Source organism: Triticum urartu, chromosome 2A, assembly GCF_056163025.1.
Source record: "Triticum urartu cultivar PI428250 chromosome 2A, HENAU_Tu73, whole genome shotgun sequence".
NCBI classification, from domain to species: domain Eukaryota; kingdom Viridiplantae; phylum Streptophyta; class Magnoliopsida; order Poales; family Poaceae; genus Triticum; species Triticum urartu.
This window is the reverse complement of record NC_141874.1, coordinates 250156466-250167798: the sequence shown is the minus strand read 5'-3', so window position 1 is coordinate 250167798 and position 11333 is coordinate 250156466.

The following is an 11333-nucleotide window of genomic DNA, read 5'->3' as shown; positions in this document are numbered from 1 at the left end:
ACTTAATCTTGCTCTACATTTGCTATAAAATGTTCCTGGCAGATTGTTTATGTGTTAATCAATTTTGCCAGGGTTGTTGTAGTTGATACAAGCATGCTATAAACTTGCTCTTGCCTTGGTTAGCATCTTGAACATGTCTCCCTGCTGATGCTATGCTTATCTTGTCATGCAATGCCTTGTGTTGAGTGAATCGAGCTTGCAAAGATGCCTTCGTAATTCTGTTTATGCCATGCCTAGTTTTCTGCTAAGTCTGAATCTGTTAACGAAACATGCTATCTTTACATGGGTGCCATCATATCTTCTGATCCTTTTTGGCTTATGGTCAGTAAGGGACTTTTGTTATATGCTTTTAGTAGATTCATGCCATGCCTTGTATTGCTATGTTCTGTTCCTTTAGCATGTTGTTTACTTGCTCTAAACATTGCTTCCTGATGTTAAATCCTGACATGTTAGTATTTTCACTAAGTCTGTGATGCTGATATCTTTTGCACTTTTGCCATGCTTGTTTGAACCTACTCGTGTGTGATTTAGCCGTAGCTCACTGTTCATTTTTTGTCAAGCCTCTTGAGTAGATCACAGCCATGTGCTTTGTTGCTATGTTGGAGTGAAGTAGCTTAGTTTCTTGTTGCATTCTAGATGGCATCATGTTGTTAATCACAGAATTGTGCCATTATTGTTTTGCAGAATCGTGTTGTTGCTATTGTTTTGACCATGCCCTGATCTGCCAAAGTCTGAGCATCAACACCACCGCATGCCAGGTCATGCCCACGAGACTGGTTACGGCGTTGTTCCCTGTTTGAAATTGCCAGTGAGTCAATGTACCTGCTATAACTTCGGCTTGGACGGGGGGGGGGGGGGTTGAATGAATCCGTTCACGGCTATACGAATAAGCCGCTTGTTGAGCCACGGCCGTCTAAAGAAGTTCTCTGGCCCTTCGCGTCTCTATCGTAGCTGGAGACTCGCCTTCAACCGGAAGAGCCACCAATCGTGACGCCGCAGCGATCATGTTATCCAAAGGGTTAGAATAATGACCCGGTGGTGTCGAAACACGCTGAGGCGGAGTCACATCCAAACGAGGCGGATCCATAGTACATGGCTGAACCGGTCCTCCAGTCACGGGTGCCTCAACCACCCCGGTTCACCACGAGCGGGTCACTGGTCCCTGCCCCTGGCATGTTGAAAAGGTTTCTCGCATCATACTCTAGAGGTAAGCGACTCTGGTGTCTCCTTCTCACTATGGCATTTGAATCGTTTTGATCCAAGGTAAGCCGGAACGACTCTGCCTAAATCTGTTGTGCCTGAGCGTCCAAAGCAGCCTGCTCTGTGGCCATCCCTAGCATTCTCAGCCTCCAGCTCTTCCTTGGCTTGAGCTATCTCATCTCATAACTTCGCAACATCCACCTTATGTTGTTCTTGAGAGTCCGGGGACACCTCCACCCCCATCAAAGTCGGCAAAGCCTCCAACAACTCTATCAGAACCTGAGCGGCGATCGCGCAGAGCCGCTAGCACCAGCCGCCGCCGCGGCCGTTGAGCTGGAGGTCATGGCCGCGGCGGTCGTTGAGCCAAGCGCGCTATGTATCAGCCATGAAGATCGCAACCCTGTTCGGCGGCTCATAGGGGTCCGAAATACTGTCGCCATCGGAACAACCCCCAAGCCGGCCGTCTTGAACTTGATACACTGAATTGGTCTCGCCTGGAGACGATTCACCATCAGAGTTGTCGGGAATATACCCCGCGGTATGACCCGGCCGGAGATATGACCCGCCTGGGACTTGATGTTTCATTGGTGACCCGGCAGACTATAAGCCAGTGGGAACAGTTAAGCATTGTAACCCAGCAAACACAGTCATGTAACCCGGCACACACAGTCATGTAACCCGGCACACACAGTCATGTAACCCGACAGACACAGTCATATGAGCCAGATAGTTAAGCAAACAGTTAAGTCAGACAGTTAAGCCGGACAGTTAAGCCATATGGTAAGCCAGATTGTAGGTTAACTGTTAAGAAGCCCAAAACGTTAAAGAAAGCCCATGGAGAGAAGCCCATGGAGAGAAAACAGAATAGTTAAGTCTTAAGTCCGAGTTGGACTCTACATGCAACCCGCCCCTTCAACATATATAAGGAGGGGCAGGGCACCCCAAGAGGGAGAAGTTGAATAATCATAAGTCTAGACACAACTAGGAGAGCCGGAGTTACGGCGACTCCGTCATGATGATAATGAGACCTAGCCACAAATAACATGTAAGGTTGTTACCGGATGATGTTTCCCGGGGCCCGAAGCTGTCTAAATCTTCGTCTTGCATGTTGCGTCTCTCGATTCCGATCAACCCCTTCAAGCTACCGCATAGATGTGTTGGCCTCACGACTAAGTCCTCACAGTAGGACATCTGCCGTGACAAAACAACGACAGTTGGCGCCCACCATGGGGCTAGCGCATGATGGCGACGAGTTCTTAGAGGGATCTCTTCTATGGATCGAGAAGCTCGCGGCTGGCCAGTTGAAGAAGACTTGAATCAGAAGGATCTTTATCAATTTTTTGAGTTCATCAGTTCAGATTCATGATCTGGGAGATTTAAGTTTTATTGAGATTAGGGTTGCAGTATATAACTATATCCATCGCCACCCTATAGCTGATTCAATTATTCTCGGATCACCAAGACCAACAAGAATTCTGATGAGCCGCCGTACATGGGGTCACGTCATCCGATATCAACCACGCGTGTTAATTGCACAGAAGGAAGTCCTGAGTCAGACCTGTAAAGGAATTTCATAAAAAAATCATGACGGCGGTTTAAGTTTTTCGCCGAAGTCAAACGACAAACCGGCTAGCTACATGGTGCTCGCCTCAGGTTAATCTGATGCGTCAAGCTGCCTAGGTCGCCGCTGTCGAGTCGTCGGTCTTTACCGTCGCGGCCGCACCTCCGAGCCGCCAGCTGCGTCCGCCGCTGATACTACGGCCTCACGCCAAGCTGGCCCTACGATCCGCCACCTCCAAGCAGCATTGAGCCACTCCGATGGCCTGAGTCTATTTTGGCCTTGGTTCGCCTCTGTTCGCCTTTGCATCTGAGTCACCTACGGTCTCCGAATCACCCGGCCATGTTGGGTCTCTCCTATATTTGCGCAGTTCCGTTTCGGCTCTGCTGCAATCAGTTCCACCTCTACATCGACTCTGTTTTTTATTAATCTATAAGATTATAAAGGGTTCAAGGGTAATATGAGTCAGATCCGGGTTAAAAGTTAAACTTTGACGGTAGCAGAGTACATCAGATGAAGGATCAGGATAAAAAATCAAGGGTGTTCTTGCATGACCCGGATGCAGACGTGGTCATGAGCAGAGAACCCGGACGCCTCCAACTCCGTCATTTTCTGCCTCGGCCTTGACCGCAAGTCTCCGTCACCGACGAGTCACCTTCGCTGGTTTACTCCGCCTCACACCGAGTCACACAAATTCACTGAGAGGCCGATGCAGTGTTCCGTGCCTGATAAAAATCAACCATATCCAGCCAAAGGAATATCAAGTACTTTGACATATTACGCGTTGTGCGAAGGCTCCAATGAACCAGATTATTCAAAAGCAGCGAGTCAAAAAAATTAAAGGACAAAAGTGAGGCAGCTAGTCGTAGTCAGGGGCTCGCTGGGCTTCGCCTTGACTCCACTGCTCATCCCCGTCGTTGACGAGCCGGCCTCGAAGCCGCCCGGCAAACTCGCCACACTTCAAGAAGCTCCTTCGCTGCGGCCCAAGTCACCGCTGCATCTCTCAAGACGGACCTGCCTCAGCCTTGAGCCGCTGTCACCTTTGTGAGCTGCAGTCTCGGGTCGCTCGTACCACCTGGTCAACAGGCCGACCACCGCCGTCGCCATAAACCGTTTCGACGGCCGCATCCCGCCGGTTTAACCTGATGGCTTCACCCGCCGTTCGAGGGACGTTGCTGCCTTGCCTCCCTATATCAGAGCTACCGTCGTCCGAGGGCTGCCGCCGGTTTGTCCACCATTTATGAGCCGCCGTCGTACGAGGCCACCGCCGGCTCGTCCACCATTTATGAGCCGCCGCCGTCCGAGGGCCGCCGCCGGCTCGTCCACCATTTATGAGCCGCCTCTCGGAGTCGCCGCCCTAGCATCACGTCAATACCGCGCTGCCATACTATGCCACATCGAGAGCTACCTGACGTCCCTCGCGACCCGCCATTGCAAGTTGTTTCTGCTGCCTTTGTTTCGATCGGGGCACCCCCGAGCTGCCTCCGCTCGATTTCATTCCAAGTTCGGTCGCTTCTAGGTTTGTGTCCGTCGGGCTGCTGCCCGTGAGCCGCCGCTTTTGTCCGCCTTGGACTGCTGGCCTGAGCCGCCGCATCCACTGTTTTCTGCTAAATCACCGCCCACTCGCCGGACTTTGCCTTTGCCTCGAATTCCGGGAAGGCCCTGCTGAGTCGCCTCCGCAACCGCCTCGCTTCTAATGAGAAGATTCTGCATCGAGCCGCCGTCGCCTTCACTGTCCGAACCGCATCCATTGCTAAGTCGTCGACGTCACTCGTCGTTCGCGCCTGAGTCGCCTGATGCCTTTTCCGCCCTAGTCATTGAGTGGTCTCCATGGCAGCAGCGTCGCCGCGTCCTCATACACCGTTAAGCCGCCTGCTACCTCACTGGACCATGCTGCAAATCACTACCATGAGCCGCCTCATCGCATGTGGCTCACCACTTCTATCAATTCGTTCTACTGCTGTGCCACGACAGCCGCCTTGGCCCCTCCGCGGTCGCAGACAAACCTCTGAGCCGCCGCCTCCGTTGACCCGCCTTGCCTCGCGGGTCCCCTCCACGTGGCCCCACCTTCGACGACCCGCCTCGTTGGCATGTCTGTGGTGCTGCTACCATGACCCGTGTTGAGTTGCCGGAGCTGCTGTTGCAAGTCGCCGTCAGCTGCTAGCGCACCCCCCGGCCTCACTTGCCCTGTCGCCGTGGCCTCCGCGGCCGCTTAAAATCGTCGTCCATGGCTGTGCTAAAACTGCCTCATGGAGAGCCGCCACTGTGAAGCCGACCGGCGCTTCACGCCTCCGTTGTCGGGTTAGTGGCTGTACCCCGAGCCGCCGCGTTCGTCTTCGAACCACCACTGCGGAGTAACCCACCTTGCCACTTCCTCCATGAGCTGCCTCATCTCTGCTTCGGCAGTAGTACAGTGCTAGGCAAAAGAGACAAGTCAATGGTCTGGGCGTTTGTTGTAAAAAAAGGGTCAACATGACCCAGAGGATCTTTCTGAGCCGCCCGAAGCTGCGTTTTCAAACCGCCACCTCTGTTATCATTGCTGCAACCCTACATCTGATAATCTTTGATAAAACATATCAGATGAAATCCATCCTTTCAAGTTTCTATTTGATATATTTTTTCTTTGAGAAACAATTACTCTCGTTCGAGCATTTTCTTATGCAAAATTCACTATTACAAGGGAGACCATCAAGATATGGCCCTTACTTACACCGGATGGGTCAATGGACAGGGTCAATTATAACCCATCGAGATTCAACATATTCCAGCAATCCACTGGTTATATCATGCTCAAGCATGGAGAGTCTCAAGCCAACGCATCGAGTAGTCTTAAGACTCGGGGGCTACGATGACATGACTCGGTCCCGGAGGCTACTACTATATTGATGAAAATTTAAAAGGCCGTCAGAAATATTCCGGCTCACAATAATGTTTTCGGTTACAATCCTGTTCAAGGTAAAGTTATCTACCATAAAGCTTTGAAGCTCTCAAATACGGTTCAAAATCCGGCTCAAGGTAAATTTGTCTCTCGTAAAGCTTTGAAGCTCTCAATATCCGGTTTAAAGAATTTTCGGTTCAAGAAGAATTTATTTCTCGCAAAGTACGAGTTCTCAGAAAAAAATAAAGGGACCAAAGAGAGTCTGTTGCAAGGAACAACTCAAACATGCGTACCCTGCTTCAAAAGACCATTGGGGGCTGATTGTATTCGAATCTAGCTTAACCCTCTCAGTCTGGCTCATGATCGTATTCGAATCTAGGCGTTAAACCTTATGGTCACTAGGGGACTTCCTGTTCAAACATAGGTCGTATTCGAACCAAGGAGAACATAGCTGTCGTAACCATCTTGATCGGCGCAAAGCCAAACTCATTAGGGGGCTTCTTGATCGTATCTGAATCATAGCTTAACCCCTTTTGGGTCCGACTTGGATCATATTCAAATCAGGGTCATTAAAAACCCCTCAAGGTCATTTGGGGGCTTCTTGTTCAAACATAGGTCGTATTCGAACCGAAGAGAACATAGCTGCCGGTACCCTCTTGATCGGCGCAACACCAAAGCTACTGGGGGCTACATGATCGTATTCGAATCCTAGCTTAACCCCTTTGGAATGGTTTACTGATCGTATTCAAATCAGAAGCCTCGATTTTTCTTTCTATTTGGCTTAAGATTTTTGAAAACAATCTTTGATTTTTGTCTTCAGATTTTCTTTGTTCAGATCTAAGTATAAGTGTGGTTTAAATTTAACCCGGCTTGGTTTTGGATGATAAGTCGCCAACATATGACAAACATCATACATTTGGAAGTAAGTGGCTTCTAAGGATTGGGTCATCACCCTTACTGCACAGGTATCCTAAACCGGCAGTACGATTCGATATCACAGGAACCGGTTTTTAAAACCGGGTTATATTATTCAAATATTTAATAACCAACATGGCTGGATTTTATTATGGCTATCAATAACCAATATTACAATTGAGGTTTTCAAAATTCGCTTCAGTGCAATGGATATTATTTTATCAATGGATATAATTTATTCTACAATGGAAGGAATAGTTCAGAGTCGCTGCAGGCTTACGACCCGGCAATTGGGGGCTATATTATTCAAGTTGAGATTACATCAAATATGCAAGTTCCATGTCACTGCCAGCATGCACCATGGCACTTGGGGGGCTAATGCAAAGTGATTTTTACTGGCCTTATTGAAGACCCGACTCGTCACGTCATAATGAGCCGACCCTTGGGGGCTACCAATTGCTCCTGTCAAAAATTCAAGGTACACAAGCCTCAGTCCATTATATTGAAGGATCCACTGCTCAGTTGATAAAGCACAAGGCTCTTAACCTTGTGGACGTGGGTTCAAACCCCATGATGGGGGTTACATCATATGATATTATTGTCAAATGAAGTATATACAAAGTCCCTGCTCATTATTGCATAATGATCCGGCCCTTGGGGGCTACACTGGTTGAAGTTTTTATGAGCATAAGGCAATTACAAGTCCCAGGTTGCTGCAAGCATGACAACCCGGCACTTGGGGGCTACAGGTAATATGGATATAAGGGAGAAAAATCTTCAAATTCTCAGTTTTGAGTAAACCAGATTGACCGGGTGTCTGCAACAATTATAACTCAGCATTATCTATTTATAACCCGACAAGTTTTTCATCTTTAAGCCGGTTGAAGGTAACATTATTATTTCAAAGACCAATATTTTTAAGCATTGGGAGCTGAGTCAAATGAATTATTCTTCACAGTCTTTCTCTGTGAGAAACCAATGTGAGCAAATTGATTTTGAAGTTAGCTTATTGACCTGGATTCTCTGGAAGAAGGAAATACCAAGGAATTAAGGATGATAAGGTGCCGGGTTACAAGAGCTTTTAACCCGGAGCATAGTCTGTCAAAATTGTTCTTGTGTTTGTTTTACAGGATCAGTTTAACATGGATGAATCCAAATTAAACTGGGGGCTAATGTCGGGAATATACCCCGCGGTGTGACCCGGCCGGAGATATGACCCGGTTGGGACTTGATGTTTCATTGGTGACCCGGCAGACTATAAGCCAGCGGGAACAGGTAAGCATTGTAACCCAGCAGACACAGTCATGTAACCCGGCAGACACAGTCATGTAACCCGGCACACACAGTCACGTAACCCGGCACACACAGTCATGTAACCCGGCAGACACAGTCATATGAGCCAGATAGTTAAGCAGACAGTTAAGACGGACAGTTAAGCCAGACAGTTAAGCCAGATGGTTAAGCCGGACAGTTAAGCCAGATGGTACGCCAGGTTGTAGGTCAACAGTTAAGAAGCCCGAAACGTTAAAGAAAGCCCATGGAGAGAATCCCATGGAGAGAAAACAGAATAGTTAAGTCTTAAGTCCGAGTTGGACTCTACATGTAACCCGCCCCTTCAACATATATAAGGAGGGGCAGGGCACCCCAAGAGGGACAAGTTGAATAATCATTAAGTCTAGACACAACTAGGAGAGCCGGAGTTACGGCCACTCCGTCATGATGATAATGAGACCTAGCCAAAAACAACATGTAGGGTTGTTACCGGATGATGTTTCCCGGGGCCTGAAGCTGTCTAAATCTTCGTCTTGCATGTTGCGTCTCTCGATTCTGATCAACCCCTTCAAGCTATCGCATAGATGCATTGGCCTCACGACTAAGTCCTCACACTAGGACATCTGTCGTGACAAAACCACGATAAGAGTGGATGGCCGTCTCACCACCAGATACAGATCCTTCCTCAAACTCCGGCCCATGGATGAAACCAACAAAGGCATGCTTCATGGCGGGTTGAACCTGGGCGGGCCGTGCACGCTGAGCCATCTCAATGATGTTGATGTAGGTGTCCGACTCAGGGCCCGGTTCGCCAATCTTTCCTATGAAGACATGGATTCCACCGAAGGGGACCTAGTACCCGTACTAAATTGAGCCGGCCTCAGGGCCCCAGCCTGCGTCGTCGATGTAGAGCTTGCCGCGATGACACTTGGTCATCCGACCCACAGCATATCCCTTGATCCCTTTGAAGCTTCCCTTCAAGACCTCGAAACCACCATGCACTGGCCCCACGGTGGGCACCAACTGTCGTGGACTTGACACGGTATATGTCCTTGCGCAAGGACTTAGTCACGGAGCCATCACAACTAGGTTAGATTGAAGGGGTTAAGCGGGACAAAGGACACAAAGAGTTTACCCAGGTTCGGCCCCTCTCAACGTGGTAAAAGCCTACTCCTGCTTTGTGTTGTATTACTAGGGTTTCAATTACCAGGGAGCGAATACGCTTGAGCTAGCTCTCGATTGTTTGTTATATGTCCCTAAACCGCCGCCAGGTCATCCCTTTATATACACTGGAAGATGCCCAACGGCTCACGGAGTCCCGACCGGATCATACACAGCGTGCCCGGCTCGGTGACTAACTACGGTTGCCTTACAAAACAAGTTATATACATATGGCAGTTCATCCTATTGGGCCTCAAGTCACCTCTGGGTCTTGGGACGTCAATGGGCTTGTATGAGCCGCCATCTTCATTGATAAATCGCCAGTGGTATGACCCGGTCCCTCCTGGGCGGTTCATACCCAGTAGTTATACCCCCAACAGTATGTACCAGTAGTGGTATGACCCGGTCCCTCTTGGGCGGTTCATACCCGGTAGTTATATCCCCAACAGTATGTACCAGTAGCTATGTGTTTGACCCCTCTCTCTTGTGTTCTTGATTTAGCACGATGTTGATGTACCGCGAGCTTTGTTACTATAGTTGGATTGTATGGTGTTCTTCGCCCTCTACCTTCTTGTGATGAATTGAGTCTTGCTCTTTGAAGTTTCTTTGTGTTGGGTTAAGTATTTGATTTGAGAACACTTGATGTATGTCTTGCGGTGGGATATCTATGGTGACAATGGGATGTGCTATTGATTCACTTGATGTATGTTTTGGCACTCAACTTGTGGATTCCCGAGATGACATTGGGTAATTTATGCATAGGGGATGATGCATGTTTTTGTCCTACGTTCTCCGATAGAAACTTTGGAGTGATTCTTTGTTGCACGTTGAGGGATTGTTATATGATCCAATTGTGTTATCATTGTTGAGAGAAATTGCACTAGTGAAAGTATGAACCCTAGGCCTTGTTTTCAAGCATTACAATACCGCTTTTGCTTACTTTTTTACTAGTTACCTTGACTTTTTTATATTTTCAAATTACAAAAACCTATACTTACTATCCATATTGCACTTGTATCACCATCTCTTCGCCGAACTAGTGCACCTATACAATTTACCATTGTATTGGGTGTGTTGGGGACACAAGAGACTCTTTGTTATTTGGTTGCAGGTTGCTTGAGAGAGACCATCTTCATCCTACGCCTCCCACGGATTGATAAACCTTAGGTCATCCACTTGAGGGAAATTTGCTATTGTCCTACAAAAATCTCTGGTTGGAGCACTACTGCAGGATGCTGCTAACACGATACTATGATCAGAGACCCTTTGACGAAACTATGTGTGATGCATTAATCGCAAACGGTGATGTAAAAAACCGTCAAAAAAGACGTGAAAACATTTGCGATGAATGATACACCAAACACGGTTCAGATTTAGTTGCGTGTGCGATACTGGGCATACGGTTGATCCATACGAACTGTTTGTGATGAGACAGAACAATAGAAACAGGCAGCCAGATCAAGGTGTGTGCGATATACGGCATACAGTTCGCTCCGATGAACCGTTTGCGATGATCGAGGTGAACACAAATGATTCGGTGTAACAAGATGTGTGTGATACCCGGCAAACAGGTTAGTAATCAGAATTGTGTGCGATCATTATAGATAGCCCATACAGTATTTTTTTGTTAATTGTGTGCTCGTCAGGGCACACAGTTCAACAAACCAACCTGTGGGCTATAATCAAGAAGATCTCTGTCGAATATGTATTACTAACCGTCTGTGATGAGATTGACAGGATAAACAGAGATAACAAATTAATATGAGCAAACGGAAATAGAGATATATAAAGTCTGCTTAATTTAGTCCTTGTTGTTGTTGTTGGATGGCCCTGCGACATCGTCTTGGCGAGGACACTTCTTGCCGCTGACCGTTGGCTTTTCATTGCCACTGCCATCGTCATTGTCGTTGTTGTCGTCGTCCTCCTCCTCCTCGTTCGACCATTCCTCCTCATCATCATTGTCGTCCTCTGACGGCTCCTCGTCCGTATGGTTGTCATATGGCGACTCCGGAGGCGGCGTTCCTTTCATGATCTGGATATAATTGAGGTCTGGGCTTGACGTCGGACTCATGGAAGACGAGCGGGATGATTCCGATGTTGACCTATCATCGGGCGCCAGATTGCTGGACAAACTATCGTCCTCGCTGTCGCTCGACATGGCTGCAGAGTGTGTGCCATTGTGTAGCGCGGCCTGGCGGGGATGATGGAGATGATGGACACTAAAGCAGGTATGCAGAGAAGAGGAAACGCCAATTGAAGCGGGGGTTGGCATATTATCTAGCCGCTGATATAATCAACTGCAATTATTTGTACCCAATCGCTCCAAATTCCTTGGGTTGCGCAGGACTC